Raw genomic sequence first — 6,545 nt, forward strand, 5'->3', positions numbered from 1 at the left:
CACATCCACTTGTGCCTTTCAACAGTCAGCCTTGGGCTAATGTGAGATAACTCACCACGGGTGGCATTCCTGCCATGGCAGACTCTAGGACTTTCCTGGGATGTGTTTAATTCATTGCTTTTCTCACGTAGAGGGGGAATTGAGTCTGAATGTCAGAGAGAAATATTTTGAGAAGAAGAGTGCTAACACGCCCCAAGGAAGAGAGGGCAAGCCCCACCGCTTGGGACACTCTGAACTCAGGCACAGAGCCCAGGGCAGTGGACCCAGGAGCCCAGGCAGATGGACAGATCTGGAATGGAAGGACATTCACTTCCATAATATCCACACTTCTAGAATAAGCCCCCACCTTAGCCAATGGCAGGGGTGAGGCCTGTGTTACCCTCAGTTCTGCTTGGGTGGTGCCTCAGCTCATTTGCTCTTCCTAAAAATATAGTATAGAATAGCTATTTAGGAATAGCTGCAGCCACGGATCCTGTAAAATTTGCCCAGCCTGGTTTGGATGCCTAGGAGAACTAACCCCAGCCCACACTTGAAAGTAGTTTAACTTACATTAACAGGCATTTCCACCCACTCCTCTGAACTGGGCAGGGCTGAAACACTGAATCACTGCAGGGAATGCTGTTTCTCCCACTACCTCTCAGCCAACCCCCGGAGAAGTCCTCTCCTGGAAGCCGGCTGCCGTGGAATTCCCAGCCCCCAGCGGGAGCGCGTTTTAGGGGCTGTTCTGAACCTGCTCTTTGGAGGCTGCCCCAGTGCTACTTTCATCTGCATTAGAACTGGACTGTTTCCAAAAGTGCATGGTAACCTGGGCACCGGGCCATCCACTAGGTTACAATCACACCTCGAGGGCATGCAGAAGAGACATGACTTGGCTACAGACCCTTCCTTCCTGATGGATCCAGAACATGGATATTCCAGAGCTGGACACAGCATGACCACGTGGATAGGTTCCCCGCTGAGAGCCACTTTTCCTTTTCTAGCCTTCCTCCCCATCATCTTACATTCTCTCCTGGTACCGCATAGGGTTTCTCCCACAGCATCAAGTCTAGCTTCCTAGGTGCAGTAAAATGGGAGCACTATACCACTTGCATGGCTGAGCTCCAGATGCCAAGAGAGCTATGTTGAACTCCATAAGCAATGGGCAGGAGCAAAGCCTCACTCCAAATTTTCCAGCAGCACATGGTCTGTGTTTAAGAGGAAGCAAGTAAAGAGCCTGGTCCCCTTCTCCTCCTTGTCCTCTCTACCTACCCTGTCCTAGCTTTCCCCCCTTTGCTTGCACTCTCTACAGAGCATGGATGGTTTCCAACCCTTTGGTGGACAGCCCTATCCCAAGGCCACTCCCCTGCCTTGCTAACTCCAACCAGTGCAGCCTGCTGCCTGTTCCATGCCATTGAAGGCTGATGGTAGCTGCAAAACCATCTAGAAAATCACAAGCACTGCCCTTCAAGGCAATAAGAACTCCCATTCAATGACCAGGCTGGTTTGGCTGTTATGAAGCAAGATACCTCTACGTGGAAAGGTGGCACTGGAAAGAACTGTCCTGCAAACCCATAGGAAAACGTGTATGGTTTATGATTTAGACTCTCCCTGGCACAATGGGAGCTGTAGGCACTCAGTCCCTCTGAAGCCAGGGCACTTGCTTAATGGACTCGGCATGAGCTAAGATGTACAATGTAGGGATTTAAGGGAATATGTTCAGAGGCAGTAACGTTCCCCCAGGCTCTTGCTGGAAATGTGTTTTGGGAACAGCCAACCAGCAAGCAACAGAAACCTTGACCCCAAAGGAAGGCAGGAGATTCCCCAGCCCCAGCTGCAGCCGTGCCAGTTTCCTCTCTAGCAGGATGATTTTGGTGCCTTTGAGAAGCAAGTTGCCAACAATAACAGTCAAAGCTGGGCATGATCTGGGCGGGAGTCAGGTAAGCTGCTCCCATGTCATAGGTGGGAGATCTTTGCTACCAGTCGAGACTCACTCAAAACCATGGGGCCACGGTCATGACGTGGATCGGCATTTGAGAAGTTTGCAGTACAGCAGGTCAACATTTTGCTGTTGTGATGTTTTGGGAAGAAAAATGTTGGGAAAAATGTCTAGGGAAAAAAATGTGATTTTCAAAAACATTGTTTTAGGTTTCAGGGGGAAAGCCTCCCCTCCGCACCCCCCCCCGCCCCAGTTTCCTAAAAGGAAAAAAAAAGTTAAGGAAAGAAAGCAACCAGAAATTTTGGAAAAAATAATATTAAAAAATTTGCCTGTGGAAATAATTGCCATTTTCCAACAGTTCCACTTGGCTCTGGCAAGACATGCTGCTGAAGCTATTTGCATTTTGCTCTTTCTCTTCTACTGATTATCTTAGAAACAGGCTTTCCAAAGAGTAAATGCTGGCTTAGCAATGGTTTCTTTAGAAACACCTGACTTTAACACACCTTCCTTTGAAAAGCAACATTTTCATTTTGTGGAAGGAACTGTAAATGCCAAAGATATGGCAAACATACTTGGTAAATCTATATATTCTAGTACAAAGAAGGGTTAGAGATCTCCAAACCCCACGCAGGTCCCTAGGATTTGCTCTCCCTCATCTCTAGCACCCAGAATCCTTTTCAATTTCTATTGCATTCTCCCAGTTGAAATGCTGCCCGCAGTTTCAGCTTGGATCTGCCGTTGCTCTCTACTTCCTGACTTCAGGTGTCCTGTGGTGTTGCTGTGTGCTGTTAAACAGAAGCCTTGTCCATCCAAGAGTAGTACCTGTGTTTCAGTGATGTGAAAAGTGATCCCTCTGTAACCTATATCTTAGTTTGGTAAGATTTTAAAGTGCTCTGGCATCCTTCAGGGTGAAAGATGCTTTCACATGCGAGCTTATTATTACCAGTATTATTTATTGCGGCTGTGTCAAAGCCCCTCATTCCTTAACTAAAAATACAGCACCGTCCATTCTCCCCCCTAGCCTTGCCAGTGCACCGCAGTCCTGCCTGGCAGCCCTCCCCTCCTCCAGTCCTGGGCCCCAGTCAGACTCTAGTAGTGCCCCCAGCTCCGTATCCAGCGCCCCTGTGATTCTTATCTTAGCGCTGTGCTAAGCAGAGACCAGTGACTGTTGCAAACAAGACACAGGCCCTTGACATGGGCAGGTCTAGGCCTCACCCCAGTGCACCGCAGAAGCCTGATAGGGAAAGTAACCCAATTCACCCCAGCCTTGAAGTGTTTCAGGAAGCAGCCTTCAGATTAGGGCGCAGACCGCCATCCCTACACATACCTTTCCCCCATCACCTGCCCCATTCCCTCCTCAAAGACCCTTCCCACTCACTGACTACCAGAGCTGCCCTTCCTCACCAACCTGCCAACCACGATAGTCCCACGTGCTTCCTCCCACAACACTGCGCTGGCCCCTACGCAGACCCTCGCCCATATCCTAGCTCCCCCATGCAGCCTGTTCTCTGTCACGCTGAGGGATATGCATGTGACACGTCAGGCTAACACTGTCCCACCCCATGCAGTTCTCTCCTCTCTGTTGGAAATAGGCTTTGATGAGTGTCCCTGGGAACCCTGAGGGGCAAATATCTGGTAAGAAGTAATACATCCCACCCCATGCATCAGTCAAGGAGAGCGGCAGCACACTGGCTGGGGCCTGGCCCCAGTGTCACCAAGACCTGGGACCAGATGCTGCAAAACAGGAAGATTCTAATTAAAGGGAGAAAATGAATCACCAAGCAGGGGATGCCCACAGCTAGTCCCTGACCACACAGAGTTGCCAGTATGCTCTCCACCCAGGGCTGGGCATAACCCTCGGCAGCTGGAGCGAGACAGCTCCACTGAAAGCATCCCTCTGCACAAGAAGAATCCTCCTGAGAACGCCAGAGAAAGGCTGCTCATGCCAATTCCCTCAGCAGATCATGCTGCAGACAGAAAAGAGCCCGCCGGGGTGCTGCTAGAGGGGAGCGAGCAGCGAGCAGCGAGGGAAAAAGGGGAGTATGCCTGGGATTCTCTGCCCCTCTGTCTCCCACCCTGTGGCATGTGGATATGAAACTGCCCAGACTTGCAGTCCCATCCCACTAATCCTGCTGCACGGTGTGGCTGTAGAGCTGCCCCTCCTTGCCTGGCTTGGCAGGGGGGTCTCCATTAGTAAGCAAAGTGCCCCATGGAGAAGGGAACAAGCAGTTGCTTGTGTGAGTCTCCTGCCAGCTGACTTGCCCTCACCCACCCCAGCTCCCCTGAGTTGTTCTGCTTCCTGGCCACTGTGGGCAGACAGCTGGACTCAGCGCCACTCAGTCAGTGGAGAGCACAACCAGAGCTTGCCTCTCTCTAAAGCAGGACACTCAGGCCCACAGCCTGGGATAACGGCAGGGGCTACTACCAGCCTCTAGGATCCCAGAGGTCCCACATGCTGCAGGGTGCTGAGGGGAATGGTGGCCAGTTATTAGTTCAGTGCATAAAACATGCTCCTTCCAAAGCTAAGGTAGACATTGGGCATAGTCTACCTGACAAGTGGAGCAGGGCCTGATCACTGCACATGAAAAAACCCATCCTCCTGTTACCTCACTTCCTAGATGAGGGAGGACAGAGAAGTCAGTCTCACAGTCACAAAGGCCCGAATACTTAACATGCCAAGAGCCCTGGGCAGGCAGAGATGGGGGCAAAGGGGCCAGGACCTGTCTGAGCTTGCTGAGACCTCTCTGGCTGTGGAGACAGGATCTGGGGCTGCACCAGACACCTTGAAGGTGGCACAGTCCCCATAAACAGCATGAAAGGGCCTGGCACCTATGACAGCAGCAGGCAAAAAGCAACTGTTCATCCCATCCAGGCGAAGAGCTCAGCAGCCCCCCAGGGCACACATGTGTACTCACACACACATCACAAACGCATACGTGCACCAGACCAAGACATGTCACTGTCGCAGGTCACAGCTGCTCCTGCTGAGCAGGAGCCACTACTGCTTAAGGAGAGCCCAACCAGCCACTCCCCAGCTGAAGGGTCCTGGTCTCTGCCCACAGTCACGCTATGCCATTCATAGCCACAGAGAGGCCGGGGAGATGGGATTGCAAAGGGAAGGAGGGGCAGAGTGAAACCCCCTTGCCCCCAGGCATCCAGCTGTGATGAGCCATGCATGATATAACCGTTCCATCCAGAGACCATTACACCCCAAGCACATGCTCGGCAGACCAAAGTCACGCAAGAAAGGGAAGGTTACTGATGGATGGCAGAAGCCCTGAGCCTAAGAGTCACAGCTGCTACAAATCCCAGAGTAGGCAAGTAGACTCCTTGTCCCTGTCATAACAGAGGGGACAGGAAGTGCTAGCATGCAAAGAGCTGCACACAGTCCTGGAGCTGTTTGGGAAGAGGGTTATGACCATGGGGCAAATCGAGGCACAGAGAGGGGACATGACCAGGTCACTGAGATAGTCAGCAATGGGCCTGGAATTAGAAGATGAATTCCCTCTTGCTGGCCAAGCCTGGCTCATGGCCCCAGGCAACCCTGCCTCCCAGTCACTGCAGAGCCACAGAGATTGGACTTCCTCTATTTCCACTCCATTCAGCTCTCTGCCTCTGTCTCCATCCCCACATGTGTGCAGGGTACATGGCTTCACAGCAGTGAAAGTCAAAAGGGACCATTCAATCATCCTGTGTGACCTCCTGGACAGGCCATTACATTGCACCCAGAAACCCTTTGTCAATGCCAAAACTTTATTTAGGCCAATACCAGTCTACAAAAAGAAGACCCCAAACCCAAAAAATGACACTGTGCGCCACAGCCAGAGAACAGGATATCCTGATATCAGCATCAGGACACCTGCATCAGGGAGGTCAACCTGCAGCTCTAGAGCCATCATGCGGGTTTGGGTTTCTACAACCATAATCCACACTTCCATGAGAGAGGCATCCTGGGACAAGATGGTCTTCATTTATCTTCTAAAGGTAAGAGTCTGATCTCTTACAGGTTGGCTCATCTCCAAAGGGCTTTAAACTAGGTCCATTGGGGGATGGGAAAGCAGAGGATAAAGAGAACCTAGGATCAGCAAGCCACAAGCAATGCACTGGATCAGCTCAGGTAAGCACTAAGATAAGCACTAAGGGGCCTGACAGACATCAAGACAGTGGGGTACCAAGGGCAGCCATCGGGGGGCTTAAATGTCTCTACACTAATGCATGGGGAACAAGCAGGAGGAACTTGCACTCCTGCCTGCAGGCAACAACTTCAACCTGGACTAACTGAAACCTGGTGGGACCTCACTCACGATTCGGCAGTAGGCATTCAGGGTTACAGGTTGTACACATGCAATACAGTGGGGAAAAAGGGGTGGGGGGTGTTGCTCTTTATGTAAAGGAACAATATACATCCTCTATAGTCAAGATGGGATCAAAGGAGGGCCAAACCGCGGTACTGTGGGTCAGGATACAAGGGGGTTGGGGACTTCAACAGGGATGTGGAGAATCTTGAAAGGGTCCAGAGGAGGCCACTCGTATGGTCAGAGGCCTGCAGGCAAGACTCTACAAGGAGAGACTGAGGGATCTGGATCTCTTCAGCCTTTGCAAGAGAAGGCTGAGAGGTGATCTTGTGGCT

Source organism: Crocodylus porosus, unplaced genomic scaffold (genome assembly GCF_001723895.1).
Source record: "Crocodylus porosus isolate Cpor-Errol unplaced genomic scaffold, CroPor_comp1, whole genome shotgun sequence".
Taxonomy (NCBI): domain Eukaryota; kingdom Metazoa; phylum Chordata; order Crocodylia; family Crocodylidae; genus Crocodylus; species Crocodylus porosus.